Source organism: Callithrix jacchus, chromosome 16, assembly GCF_049354715.1.
Source record: "Callithrix jacchus isolate 240 chromosome 16, calJac240_pri, whole genome shotgun sequence".
NCBI lineage: Eukaryota > Metazoa > Chordata > Mammalia > Primates > Cebidae > Callithrix > Callithrix jacchus.
In genome coordinates this window covers 62,065,078-62,081,190 of record NC_133517.1, presented here as the reverse complement: position 1 = coordinate 62,081,190, position 16,113 = coordinate 62,065,078, and positions in this window count along the sequence as shown.

Genomic DNA, 16,113 nt, shown 5'->3' with positions numbered 1-16,113 from the left:
GTACTATGTACTGAAACAAAGTTATTAGAACTATTTAAGAACTAAGTGTTGCTGAGAATATTTGACTTTCTGGGAATATTTGAGTATTCTTTCCCTTCTAGAACTGGGAAACACTTGAGAAGTGAGTTCAACCTGAAAATCTACATGAGAGTCCTATGATACAAAGCATAGATTTTAGCAGTCCTACTTTCCCCCACATACTAGTTGGGTACCCTGTCACAGGTCCTTCAACTTCTAAGTGTTTTTCCATCAAAAGTAAAGGCAAGATAAAAATCTATGCAGGTTTTGAAAATTAACATAAATTAACATATTACATATTGGCACTAGATGTTCTCAATGTTTGTTTCCCCATCTATCTTGCTGGAGAGGCAGGGAGGGTGGAGGGAGCTTTAATTTTCCAGCAAATCTGGGAGCCCTGAACTCAGTCAGGGAAAGACTCAGCTTTCCTGAAATGAAAAAGAGGTAATGACAGAGACTCTATACTACATTCATCCTCCTGTTGCTTAAAGACAAATGCATAATCAACTGTCATTTATCTTGGGTACTGAAACACTAAGTTATTACCATAGAGACATAATTATGAGTAATTCAGTGGAAGTATTTTCCAAAATCTTTTTGAATTAAAGTCTAAATATCTACCTTTTCACTCAATTCATATCAGTTAAACACTGCGGCACATATCCTGTTTTCCTTCAAATCAAATCACTGAGTTATTTGTAGCAAACTGATCAGAAGCAAATAAATAAAATCTTCTCCAGCCTTATTCTGAAGGTGCAGCTTCCACTCTTTTCCCTAGGAAGTAGGATCTGCCTCACCAAAGCAATCTGCAGTGTAACCTTGTTTTGTTTCTACATCTCTATAAAGATCTTTGAGCGGATCAGTAGCTTTTGAAAAAGCACTTCCAACAACATAGAAATAAATCAGGGCTCTCTTTGCTAGAGAATCCCGTAGAGGAATCCTTCGAGATTTGAAAGAGACCCGTGAGCTCTCATCACTTCTGTCTCTCTTCCTCACACTCTAGAATCAGTCCCCACCAAGACAAAGTACATTCTGCACCCAAATACATTTCAAATTCATACACACAAATCCATCAGAAGCAACTTGGGCTGCAACTATAGCCTCTTTTTTTTTTTTTTCTTTTTGGAGGCAAGAGTCCTATTCTGCCACCTAGTGCCAGTGCAATGGCACAATCTCGGCTCACTGCAACCTCCTCCTCCCAGGTTCAAGCGATTCTCGTGCCTCAGCCTCTCAAGTAGCTGGGATTGCAGACATGCATTAAATGGAACAGAATAACTGTATTTACCCCCAAGGGATTCAGCCGGTAATGTTAGAAAGTTCTTAGAAGAGAATCCAGAATAGATGATGTTTTCATTAATGTTATACCGAACCACACATAAATTAGTATAGTCCTAGAGAATGTCTGGTGTTGCTCCCCTGGCCAGATTGTCTGCCTAAACACTCTTACAGTCTGACTGTAAATCTGACTTTTGAAAATGGCACCTTTTAATTTAGGCACCTGGATCTAGTAAGTTCTATAATCAACCTACATTTTGTAGCTTCTCCCCATCCCTGTGATATGTACCTCATGTGATTAGTATCTTTTCCCCTCTATTTTCCCACCTAACTTCTTTGTAGTTTTAGTACAGACAGGGTTTCACCATGTTGCTCAAACCAGTCTTGAATTCCTGACCTCAAGTGATCCGCCTACCTCAGCCTCCCAAGGTGCTGGGATTACAGGCATGAGTCACCACAGTGCCCTGCCTATAGCCTTTTACATGCCCTCCCTGCAATTGCTCTCATCCACCATCCCAATTCATTTTCTCATTGCAACCACAGTGGTTTTTTTACAAACCCAGAACCACGTCAGATGTCTCTCTGGAGAAAAAGGCTGAAAGCCTTCCAGTGATTTCTCATTGTAGTTAAGACAAAAACCCAAACTTGTTAATGGGTCATCAGGGGTCCATTTGGGCCTGCTCGCTCTTCCACTTCAACCTCATCTCTAATTATTTAACCACACTGTACTAAACTTTCTCCCAGCTCTTTCCTATTCCAGTTCTTTCTTCTTGGGATCTTTGCATAGTCGTTCCCTCAGCCTGAACCACCCTTTCCCCTACCCTTTACATGTCTGGTTTCCTCTCATCACTCATCTTAATTTAAATTCCACCTTCACTGAGTGGTCTTCCTTGATTCCAATAGATCTCATCATTCAGCGCCACCACTCCATTCATTTCCTTTAGCATGTACCCTAATTTGTTATTGTAAATAGATTTATGATTTAACTTGTTTGGTGTCTGACTTATCCATTGGATATGAGCGCCACAGTGACAGGAGTAAAATCCGCTTGTTCACCATAACAGTGCACAGCCCTATGACCACCCCTGGTAGATGTCCAATAATTATTATTATTATTATTTTGAGACAGTCTCCCACACTGTCACCCAGGCTGGAGTGCACTGGCACTATCTTGGCCCACTGCAACCTCCGCCTCCCAGGTTCAAGTGATTCTCCTGCCTCAGCCTCTCGAGTAGCTGGGATTACAGGCACCCACCATCACACCTGGCTAATATTTTATATTTTTAGTAAAGATGGGGTTTCACTATTTTGGCCAGACTGGTCTCAAATGCCTGACCTCATGATCCACCTTCCTTGGCCTCCCAAAGTGCTGGGATTACAGGTGTGAGCCACTGTACCCAGCCAACAATTACTTTGTAAATACATAGATAGATGAATAAATAAATGAATGAGTAAATGAAGGAGGCCAATTCATCAGTGTTTACCCAGATATCCAAAATATCTTCAAATTCTCATCAGATGGCCCTCCCTGGGGCATTGCCTATGGAACCAGGCGTCTGCTCTGAAGTCAGGCAATGTCTCCTGGAGGACAAAGAAAGGTTTGGAAGTAAGAGAGCCTGGGTTCTCCTGGTCTTTGATCTCTTTCCAGTTTCCCACAAGACTCTCAACAAATTTCTAAGTCCTTCTAAACCTTAACTTTTTTGTAGTTAAAACGAGGGTTTGCAACCAACTCAGGAATGCTTAACTACAAGGGCCATGACCCCTATGGATATCCATCTCATTTTAGAGTAGTTAGCTTTCAAATTTTAAAGTGTCTTTTACTCCAAAAAAGGTTCAGAAACATTGGATGAGGTTAACTTTAAAGTCTCATATGCCTCTGACAATCTGTATTTCTATAAATGGAAGGCCCATGTACTAGTCAAGGTCAGATATGGTTGCATATAACAGCGACCCCAAACAACAGTGTCTTAAACAAGATTGAGGACCATTTCTGTTTCTGTCTCCTATAGGTCTGGAGGTGAGCATTCCAAGGCTGGTAGGGATTATAAGCTGCCAGAGACTCCAGCTGCTTCTGTCTCGTTGCTCCACTGCCTCTTAGGCAGGACCCCTATCTGAGTGGATATTTTACCACATGGATTGAATGATATTCCAGCCAGCAGAACAGAGGTAGGGAAGGGTAAGTAAGGGGAATGGACTCCATCTTTAAAGACAGAAGTGGAAAGTCACGTAGCACTGCTGCTAACTTCCTGTTGACGACACCTGGCTGACTTGGTAACAATTAGAACTGATCTTAGACTTTATAATATTTACAAACATGGTATTTTTATTAATGAATAAATGGTGCTGATGTTTTCTGGAACAAACAGGCTACGCGTCTCTTTTTGTACACCCTTTTCATACACTCATCCCATTACTCTAGGTGGCTGTGTGTTTGCCTGTCTATCTCCTTTCCAGATGGTGAGCCTCAGAAGGCAGAGGCTGTGTCTATTTATCTCCACAGACTCAGACTCCATCAGGTCTGACACAATAGCAGTTTCAATAATTGCTTGGCAATTGAGTGAATGAACAGGTGTTAGCCTGATGAAGGGGACCAGACGTTCTAAGCAGAGGAAACAGCATCTGGAAAGATATGGAGGTGGGGTAAATTCCTCTCTGTTGGAGGCCAGTGTGCATACTAGAGCAGAGGGAATGAAGGCAGCTGGGTGAGAAGACAACCACTCAAATGTACTTCCTCAAATGCGACAGCCCTTTCCAAGCTCCCCATTAGGTATAATGCTATAGCTCACACCTTTATTATATTGTGCCTATTACCATTTCTAACCATACAATTAAGAAGTAGTGCATGGAGATTAAGAGTACAGGTCCACTTCCTGGGCACAGATCCTGGCCCTGACACTTCCTAGCTGTGTGATCTCGAGCAAGTTACTTAAACTCTCTATGAGGCAGTTTTCTCATCTGGAACATGAAAATAAAAGTGTCTATCTCATAGACTTGTGGGAAGGCTTAAATGAAAAATAATCATTTATAGTGACTACAATAGCGTCTTGATCACTCGTGCTTAGTAAATGTTATTATTAGGTAGATAGGTAGATTGATTGACAATATATAGATAGATTGTTTTTAGATAGAAAAAGACAAAGAGATGACAGATGAATAATGTGAGATTAGTTGATTAAGGTATATCTACCCTACTACATTATAAGAAAGGTAAAGAACACATCTTACTATTATGGAGGCAGCCTAGCAAAGTGTCTGGAATAGAGAAGGTATTTAATAAATGTAGACTGAAAGCTACATTTATTGAATGCGAAGGTGTGGCTGGAGAGGTAAAAGGAGTCAGATGACATGGGATCTTATAAGGTGTGCTAAGAAGGCTGGACTTTTCCCTGAGAGCTGGCCAGGTTATTGAAGGAACATGAAATGATCTGATATGCAGTAACTCAGAGACTGGACTGAAGGGACACAGGTAGGGAGGCCCAGAGAACAGCCACTCCAGTTAAGTGAACAATCCAGGCACTGGCTGATGAGAGTCTGGATTGAGGAAAAGGCAGCACAGAAGAAAAGAGTTTTACATTCTCTGACTTTTTGCAAGTTATATCACTCAATCTTAGTTGCCTTATTGGGAGAGCAGAGCTGAGAACACTATACTTACAAGGTTTTTGTGGGGAATATGTAAAATACAGGAAGAGTGATTCACATCTACTTGGTGCAGTAGATAATCAGCATGTTACTCCACTTCCCTCACCCTTCTCCATCACTAAGCACATTCCTCCTCCCAAACAGACATGGTTAACTTTCTATTCATTGGTCAGTAATCAGGAAAATAGAACCTAATCTTCTAATCAGGTACTCTTAAGAATAAAACAAACCTTTAAGTTAAATTAGTCCTACTTAGAGATGTTTAGAAATGGAAGGGATCCTAGGTTATAATTTCTCCATACACAGATAGACACAAAGGATCAGAAAGGTAAGGTGATTTTCCCAACATTGCACAGCTTGTAGGCATTAGAGCTGGTCAGATTTATACCCAACTGTTGATTCCACAACCACCACCATTTCTTCCAGCTTGTCTAAAAGGTTGACCAATGTTTGATGTAATATGATTATTAACATCCAGGAATATTTATTAACCATCTTCACAAACACCAATGTCAGTTAGCTTAAGGTAAAAAAAAGGAACCCTGGAACAATAATATCTATGTTATATATAATATACAGATGTGTTCCAGGGACCCAGACACTTTGCTTACATTCCTTCATTTCATCTTCATTACTATTTCTATTTTACAGATTAGAAAAACAAGTCTCAGAGAAGTAAATAATTGCTTCTAAGTGATAACTAGGACTCAAACACATTAATACGTTAAACCAGCTACATTAAATAGCTTGTATTGGAGTATTTATTGCTTGATAGATACTTTGCTACACACTAGATCAGTCCAACTCCAAACCCAGCTCTGTCTTTATTCCAAATCAATGCTCACTCATGCAGAGCCCCAGTTGAAAACACCTCATATTGAACTCCTGGGCTAATTTTTCTCTAGCATTCTGATTTTTTGTATTAATTACTATTTTCAACTATATTTTCAACTATATTTTAAATATCTTTATTTCCTTCCTCTAATGTGTCAAATTAAGTCTGTTTAAACCAATGGATGCTTAACTGAGTCATAACTATGTAAACACAATATAATAGGTCATATGAAAATGTCAAATAAAAAAGAATCCTTGCCTGGAAGGAGCTGAGAGTTTCACAGTTTTACATAAAGTGGTTTAAGGATTCAATAGAAGTGATAGACTGCAGGATGGAGGGAGGAGAACAAGACATTTAATGAAGGCCTATCCTGGACCAGATGCTGTTGATTCATGCTTCCCTTACATTATCATGGAAACCCTCATAAGAGTCACTTCTGGTAGAAAACAGAAGAGCACTGAGCACTCAGAATGACTAACCTACTCAAGCTCACACGGCAAGTGTTAGTGAGTGGCAGAGGAGGGCTTCTGCCCCAGCCTGATCCCCAAACCTACACCCTCTTCATTAGGTCACACTACCCCTAGAAAGCAACCAAATAGTGGAAGAGGAGGAAGCCATAATCCTGAGTGAGAAGGTCTATCTCCTTTAACTATTTTTCACTCCCATGTTTAAAATCTAGGCATACAATGTTAAAATGGGAAGGGGATTTAGAGATTATCTGGTTCTGAGAAGCCAAGTAGATCTATGTACATGGCCAATGGGAAAGAAAATGCTGACCTAAAAGCTAATTAATCTGACCTTCTAATTTATGAGATGAGAAGTCCAGAGCCCAGAGAGGCAATGTCTTTGTGTATGTTGAAGACATGAATTAATCCCAGGCACATTGATTTCTGTCTCGTCCCCACAGCTATTGATGCAGTGTGAGTTGCTGGCATAAGGATGACCTTGTTTAAGCTCAGGTGGCTGGAAAGGTGGAAGGATAGAAATGGCTGAAGTTTTTTCTTTAAAAAAAAGCATTGGGGAAAATAGTTGAAATGGATCTGCACTTCCAGAACTAGATGGAGAATTCAGAATGGATACATATCCACAGGCTAGAAGAATGGTTAGAAGAGGATGGTCAAAAGATAGATAAGAAGACCCAGGTCCTGGGTACAAAGAGGGCAGTTCTAAGACCTTGGAAGCAGCCAAGAGTAGTAAGACAAAACCATGAGAAGAAGTGGGACTTGAAATTAATAATGAGGCCATGTCACAGAAGGCAGGTCAGTCTAGCTAAGAGGAAAACAATCATTAACTGGACACCATGCTGGTTATTTTTGGATGCACTAATTTATATTTTCACAAGTGCGTTGTGGGCTAGATATTCTAACCACTGATAAGTATATGGAGATACTGAAGCCCAGAAAGATAAACAACTTGTCACACAAGTGAAACTGAAACCCTGATCTTTGATTTCTAACGAAGTGATATTTTCACTAGCCTAAAGATTCTCAATTCTGGGTGATGTTTTCCCTCCCAGGTGCACCTAGCAATCTTTGGAGACACTTTGCAACTGATGTTTCCACTGGCATCCTGTCAGTAGAAGCCAGGGATGCTGCTAAACATCCTACAGAGCACAGGGGCAGCCCCTACTCACAGAATCAGCCAGCTCCAAATGCCAGCCACGTTGTGGTTGAGAAGCCTTGGTCTACACAGCTGGTGTTAAAAACAATGTATTTTGAAGCAAGTACTTTGTATTTGAAAGTATGCATTCACTCACTAGTCACACATTTTTTGAGTGCCACTACTTAAAGACACTGTTTTAGGCTCTGCTAATACAGAATTGAACCATTAAAATTTTGTCACCTTGCGGTGGCTCATGCCTGTAATCCCAGCAGTTTAGGAGTTGAGGCAGGCAAATCACGAGATCAAGAGATCCAGATCATCCTGACCAACATGGTGAAATCTCGTCTCTATGAAAAATATAAAAATTAGCCGAGTGTGGTGGCATGTGCCTGTAGTCCCAGCTATTCAGGAGGCTGAGGCAGGAGAATCACTTGAACCCAGGAGGCGGAAGTTACTGTGAGCCAGGATCGCACCACTGCACGACAGCATGGCAACAGAGAGACTCCATCTCAAAACAAAAAAACTTTTGTCACCTTAGAATTTATGTTCTAATAAATATACCATCAATAATTATATCAGCCAATAATAACACCAGCAGGTAGGTAGGCAGTATACAAGCCACAGAATTGAAGTAGCTTACCTAATGACAGTGGCAAAAGCATTCTAATGAAGAGAAAGAATGGAGTTCTTAGCCCTTCACATTCAGAGAGTAGAAAAAAGATCAATATCCAGCAATGGTGCTGGAGAGGAGCAGCCATGGGGTAAGAGAATAACAAAGAGAATGAGTTTCAAAAAAACCCAATGAAATGAGTGTTTCAAAAAGAAGAGAGCAAACCTGAGTCAGAAGATGTGAATGCAAATTCTGGCTCACCACTCCCCTCCATGGTAAAAGATCACTAGCTTCCAGGAACTCAGTTTATCTCCTTGTGGCTTAATTTGTTCTTCTAAAAATAGGACTCCTGAAGGTTGCTGTAAGAGTAATATCAGTAAATGAATATGGAATATCTTCATAAACTGCTTTATGAATGAAGGAGATCATTATGTCCTCCAGAAAGCCTGAGTGTCCAGAGTTTGATTTCATGGTTTGTTTGTTTCACAGAAACCATAACAAAGTAAAGCTATTGATGAGAACGAAGGGACGTGTTTTCTGATATGGCGCAGCTTACGATGTGCATCCGAAACCACCTGAAAAAGGAATGCAGGGGCAATTTTTCCCAAATGTGTTAAGAATGGTTTGGCTAAATATTTTTATGTACTTTTTTTTTTTTTTTTTTGCCAATCAGTTTGAGCTTATGAGGTTGCTCAGGTTAGCCTTGAACTGATGACCTCGCCTTCGCAAGCACCATGACCTCCGGCAGGAGCCACTTTGGACCCCTGTAATTTACTTTTAATAAGTTCACTTAATAAGCCAGTTCCCTGGTATTAGAGCAGAGCCAGTGCAGTCTATAATCACACTCCATTGTCACATAGCGAGAGTATTTGAAGGTATTTCCCCAAAGGATATTTTGGAAGTTTAGAAAAAGAAAAATAAACAAGTACTGGGTGAGCAACCAAAAATACTTACTAAGATGATAACTTGCCCTTTAAATCTGGAGCAACCTTAAATAGAGTTTCTCAGTTTTTAAAAATAACAAATGTTGACATTGCATTTACCATGCACCAGACACTGTTTAAGCACTTTACACACACAAAAAAATGCATTTAATCCTTACAACAACCTTATGAGGTAGGTACCACTGTGATCCCCATTTTATAGACTAGAAAACTGAAGTTGAGAAACTAACAGAGGTCACCTCGCTACTAAAGGGCAGAGCTGGGCATGCCCCCAAAGCATCCAGAGTCTGTGCTTGCAGTCACACTTCTACATCCCTTCTACCATGAGATGGGCTAACAGACACAAAGAGGCACAGGCTTCACTGCTAGTTAGTGATGGAGCCAGGGCCTCACTAGTGAAGATGACCAAACAGCCACTTTTTTGGCAAATGAAGATTCTAGGATTTTTAAGGAGATACATGAAGGCAAGTATGAATGGTGAGAAAGAGGAGGATGGCAGTCGTACAGCCACTCCTAACTACTGAAGCTGTCAAATACTGTCCCAATCAGGCCTGACTGGTGCTCCTCTGCCTGTGCCAGCCCGAGGCCGCCAGCTCTGGCGGGAAACAGGCTGGATGGCCTATCCCTTGGTGATACTGTCAGTAAGGTTTTTATGTTTTCAAAAAGGCTAAGCCACCTATGAGAAGCAAAAGTCTCTGCCTCTGGCAATTCCACAGCATTATAATTCCTCAAGCACAACTTCTCTGGCCATCCTGGGGAAATGAGTGACCAAATCAAGCAGCCAGATAAGTGTAACTCCCTCTGGAATCCATGCAGGCCACAAAAGAATTAAAAATGCCAAATAAAGAGTTGTCAGTAGCTTAGGAAAGTCAAGCTATTTTCTACCCAGGAGCAATCAGTTAAGATCACAGAAATCTGGACAAATAACTGGAAAACACATCTCAGGGAATGATTTCAGACCAGCAAGCAACACAGAATGATTGTCTCGCTAAGCCTTGTCCATCCCTATTATCTCCAATCCTATTACTGGCAGATCTCTGTGGGACCATCCATGCAATGTCATCTTACCACAGGGCCCTACCCTGGATCTGCCTGAGGAGTTAATCCTCTTTCCTTTCTCTGCTTCCCCACTCCTCCCATTCTGTCCAGGAGAATTTCAAGACAAATTCTTCAAAGAGGCAGGCACTTCATTTCTGATCAATTCTGGTTTATTATAAACAAAGAGGGATATATATATACACACACACACACACACACACACACACACACACATATATACTTAGCGCATATATATATATATATATATATATATATATATATCCTAAGGCTGATGAGAAAATGCAGAAAAGGGTAGAACTGTTTCTGTATCTTTGACATTGAAAACATGTTTTTCCTATTGATCTTGGAACTTATATTTTTCACTAATCAGGGAGAGGGCTTTTTAATACATTCGTTGTTTGTGTTTAACAGTAGAACACAGAACATCAGCAGGCTCCCTTGCATAATAAAACAAAAATTTTTACTATCATTGAACATTTATCAAAATACACAGATGGATAGATGGTGAGGGTAGGGATATACATAATGAAGCTTGAGATTCACAGGGGCGTTGAAGTCTTGTACTGAATCAGAGAAAAAAAACTATTAGAATATCACTAAACTACAGTTATTTTTAGATATCTTGAGTGTCTACTATGTGCCAGGCATGCTTTCTGAGGCTTTACAGGACTCTTAATAAGCCCCAGAAATTGGTACCATTATTGTACTCTCATCAATAAGAAAACATAAACTCAAAGATTGAGTAACACCAAGATTACAAAGCAAGTAAGTGGCAGAGCCAGAATTTAATCTTTGTCTATATCTACCCGACCTCTCCCAGCACAGGCTCTTATCCATGAAGCCCTACTGTCTTCTACCAAGTGACAATAGGTATTTGTGTTGCTGAAATACAATAGATCTAATCCATTATGTAATCAGAGCCCTTGGTTTAATGGCAGAAAAATAAACCATAAAACTCACACTCACAAAATCTTATATTCATATCCCAGGTGTGACATTGATAAGGTACAGGATCTTGGACAAGCCATACCTTTTTGAGATTTGATTCTTCATGAAATGAAGAAATGAAACTGCAATATCTATAATATTTATAAACATTTGTACTGAATCAGATCTCATGCACCACTTCCACTGTTCTTGGCTACATGTCTCTTGGACCACACTGTAGTTCCAAGGGTCAACTGGTCACTGAGAGCACAGACCCCAGCCCTGCCTTGGCCTTCCCTCACAGCCAGTCTGATCAGTTGTACTCATGGGGTTCTGGTTCCTTCCATCATTTCTGCACTGAATGAAATGACACCAGACCTTAGGATGAGGGATCTGGCATTTTGAACAACCACTAAAGAAACCAGGCACTACAATTCAGAAGGGTGGGTTAGTTAGCTTCTAGGCCTTCCATCCAGTAATGGGGTTGAGGGGCATATCTGTGAGTTTATACAGTCATCCAAACAATGAGAAATCTTCATTCCTTTCCCTCTAGGAGTTTCCAGCCTAATAAGAAGTTATAAAAGTAGAACTTACTGAAAACTATGATGAATATAGCCTTATATTAAACTTAAATAATTTGTACTAACCTGTTTTATATTTTCTGGGACAGTTTTTAAAATTATCCATTCACTGTTACTGTGGGAATTCTAACTGAGTGGGAGGTTGTTGCATCAGGCCCTATTAATTCTGACAGGGATGGCACCAGGGTCAGGAGGGTGGAGAAGAGACCTAGAGTCAGCACATAGACAGGGTTTTACTAGTAGGAAACATACATGCAAAGAAGTCCAGTGGACATGAGCTGGGGAGGAGAACCACACCTGCCTGCAAAAAAACAAAAAACAAAAAACATGCAGTTTATAAAGAATTTTCACTTGGCACCTTCCCCTAATGACCTCCACCTGGCAACCTTCATTTAACCCAAAACAAAGGGCCTCAATCTCCTGTACTGCCCCAGATCCATGGAATGATCCAGGGGCTCAGATGATTCTCACAGATAAATATTGGATATCTGGGTTGGCCCCTTCTGGATTTCCTAGCTCAGAACTCCAAACACACATTCAGGTGCATCTGCCATACAGGGTCATTCTCAAGGTATGCTCAAGCTATTGCTGTCAGGTCCATCTACCATACAGAGGTGAAAACACGAGAAGCCTGCCTAATAAATCATCCATCCCTGTATTCTCCTTGCAACAAGCTGTTCCACAGTGCAACTTCCCCCACAAAGCCCATTGTATTAGTTCATTTTTACACTGCTGTAAAGAAATATCTGAGACTAGATATTTTGTAAGAGAAATAGGTTTAATTGACTCACAGTTATGCATGACTGAGGAGGCCTCAGGAAACTTAGGGTCGTGGCAGAAGGTGAAGGAGAGGCAAGCATGTCTTACATGGTGGCAGGCAAGAGAGAAGAATGAAGGAACTTCCAAACACTTATAAAACCATCGCTCTAATGAGAATTCACTGATTCTCAGGAGAATAGCCTAGGGGAAACCACTCCTATGATGCAATCACCTCTCTCCCTTGACACATGGAGATTACAATTTAAGATGAGACTTGGATGGAAACACAGAGCCAAATCATATCACTGTACCCCTGACCCATTCCAAATCTCATGTTTTTTTCACATATCAAAACCAATCATGCCTTCTCAGCAGTCCCCCAAAGTCTTAACTCATTTCAGCATTAACTCAAAAGTTCACAGTCCAAAGTCTTATCTGAGACAGGGCAGGTTCCTTCCACCTTGGAGCCTCTAAAATTAAGAGCAAGTTAGTTACTTCTAAGATACAATGGGGGTACAGGCATTGGATAATGCTCCTATTCAAAATGGGATTAATTGGTTCAAAACGAAGAGGCTACAGGTCCCATGCCAATCCAAAGTTCAGCAAGGTGGTCATTAAATCTTAAAGCTTGAAATGATCTGCAGGTTTTGCATTCAGGGCATGCTGATGCAAGGGGTGGGCTCCTACAATCTTGAGCAACCCTTTAACAGGCTGGCATTGAGTGCCTGTGACTTTTCCAGGCACACAATGCAAACTGTCAGTGGATCTACTATTCTGGAAACTGGAGGACAGTGGCCCTCTTCTCACAGCTTCACTAGGCAGTGCCCCAGTGGGGACTCTGCATGGGGGTTACAACCCCACATTTCCTGTCTGCATTTCCCCAGTAGAGGTTCTCCATGAGGGCTCTGCCCCTGCAGCAGATTTTTACCTGGACATCCAGGCATTTCCATATATCTTCTGAAATCTAGGCAGAAGTTCCAAAAGCTCAACTCTTGTCCTTTGTGTACCCACAGGCTCAACATCACTTGGAAGCTGCTAAGGCTTGGGACTTACACCCTCTGAAACAATTGTCATGGCTGGAGGTGGAGCATATTGGATTCAGGGCACCAAGTTCCAAGGTTGCACAAAGCAGGGGGGGCCCCGGCCTGGCCCACAAAATCATTTTTCCCTCCTAGGCCTCTAGACCTGTGATGAGAGGAGCTGCTGTGAAGATCTCTGACATGCCCTGGGGACATTTTCCCCATTGCCTTGGTGGTTAACATTCAGACCCTTGTTACTTATGAAAATTTTTGCAGCCAGCCTGAATTTCTTTTCAGAAAACGGGTTTTTCTTTTTTACCACATGGTTAGGCTACAAATTTTCCAAATCTTTGTCCTCTGCTTCCATTTTAAACTTAAGTTCCAATTTCAGATAATCTCTAGCAAGTTCAAAGTTTCACAGATCTGTAGGGCAGTGGAAAAAATACCACCAGTCTCTTTGCTAAATCATACCAAAAGTTACCGTTAAACCAGTTCCCAAAAGTTATTGATCTCCATCTGATGCCACCTCAGCCTGGATGTCGTTGTCCATGTCACCATCAGCATTTTGGTCAAAACCATTTAACAAGACTCCAGGAAGCTCCAGACTTTCCCATATCTTCCTGTCTTCTTCTGAGCCCTCCAAACTGTTCCAACCTCTGTGGTTATCCAGTTCAAAACTCACCTCCACATTTTCAGGTTATTTTTACATCAGTACCCTACTCTCAGTACAAATTTACTGTATTAGTTTATTTTCACACTGCAGTAAAGAAATACCTGAGACTGAGTAATTTATAAAGAAAAAAGGTTTAATTGACTCACAGATCTGTATGGCTGAAGAGGCCTCAGGAAACTTACAATTAAGGCAGAAGGTGAAGGAGAAGCAAACACATCTTACATGGTGGCAGGTGAGAGAGAAGAATGAAGGAGAAACTTCCAAACACTTATAAAACCATCAGATCTCATGAGAACTTACTATCATGAGAACAGCATAGGGAAAATGTGTTCATGATTCAGTCACCTCACTCCTTCAACATGTGGGAATTACAATTCGAGATGAGATTTGGGTGGGGACACAGAGCTAAACCATATCACCCATCATCCCAAGATAACCAACAAGTGGAGCTGATCCCCTGCCAAGCAACCTGCTGCACCTCTATGCAGCTCATTAAATGCAATGGCCATTATGCTAGTGCATGCTTTGCATTGCTCCTATCCTTCCTTCCACCTTTCTTTCATTATCCTCAGTCTTACTACCCTGATTTTGCAACTTCCAAATAAAGCTTTAATACTTAATCCTCATCTATGGCTTTTTTTTTCTGTGAAACTCAAGAGTAGATAAAAGTCATTGATACCAAGTTTATATTTGAATTCAGTGTCATCTGGTTATGACAATCCTACTTCTCACTCCTAGTCTGGCATAAATCTTCAGTAAATTTATCCTTCCTTCAGTGTCACTTCATGGGAAGAATAAAGCTCAATAGCTGGAACATTTTGGTGACACCCCTCATATCTATCAAGGCTCCTTTGAAATATCCTAGTACCAGTGAACTGAAAAATGGCCCGAGAATACACAAAACAGGTCAGTGCAAATTATACAAGTTTAATATAAGGTTATGCACATGATGTCTTGTTTTGTATTTTTGAGACAGGATATCTCTCTGTTGTCCAGACTGGAGTGCAGTGATACAATTATGGCTCACTGCAGCCACAACGTCCTGGGCTCAAGTGATCCTCCCACCTCATCCTCTTGAGTAGCTGGGACCTCAGGTATGCACCACCATGCCCAGCTAATTTTTGTATTTTTTTGTAGAGAAGGGGTTTCTCCATGTTGCTCAGGCAGGTACATTATGGTTTATTTTAAGTTCTACTTTATTAACTTCCCACCAGGCTCAAAGCTCCTTGAGCGAATGAACTGAGAATTTCCCATGCTGTGGATGACTATGTAGCTCAAAAATATCCTCCCCCACCACTGCATACTGGATGAAAGCCCAGTGGCCATGTGTATATCATATAACCCTAAGTCCCAGTCACAGCTTGTTGATCTCAGAGAGAACATCCAACCCTCTCTCCTGTGAATTTTAAGGTTGAAACAGAATGAAACTAAACGGACATCCAAAAAGTCTCTCTTTAGCAATAACTAATGCAAAGTGTGATTATATAAAACCACTACAACAGCCACGTGGCAAGATAAAGCCAATGGTGTAGAATGGTCAGGTTTCTCCTAGTAGCTGAATGTCTGCAGACAAGACACAGTCCTGGTCCCTAGTTAGATCAACAAATATTAATGGAAAGGATAAAGAAGTGAATGAATGAATGAGCGATGGCTTCTATGACATTCTGTTAGAGGCAACTTGCCAGCTCCCCTCTGGTTCTCACTCAAAGTCTTTGCTTGAGGAATCTGAACTCTTCCTCAGACCCTGAGGATGAAGGTCTCCCTCTAGCCAGTCCTTGACCTGGGTGTTAGAGCCTAGCTGGCTGTAAAACATGTGGACAGCTCTCAAAGTGCACAAGTGACCTTAGACTCTTTAGTGTTGACCATCAGCTTCCTTTAGCTTTGTCCCCTCTTTCTCTTGTACCTGCCTCCCATCTAATTTCCCACTTCCATTATACTTGCCATCTTCTTCAGCCCAATAAATGACAAGTGTCTGATCATCTGCAGTTAGATATTGCTTTAAATTGAATTCAATGTCGGGGGAGAACGATCCAAGATGGCTGATCGCTAACATCTCGAGATTGCAGCTCCCAGTGAAAGCACAGAGAACGAGAGGATGCCACACTTTCAGACAAATTTTCGTTGCTCACAGAGCAGAAGATTCCCAGTGGAGGAGCTGCACGGGTCACCAGT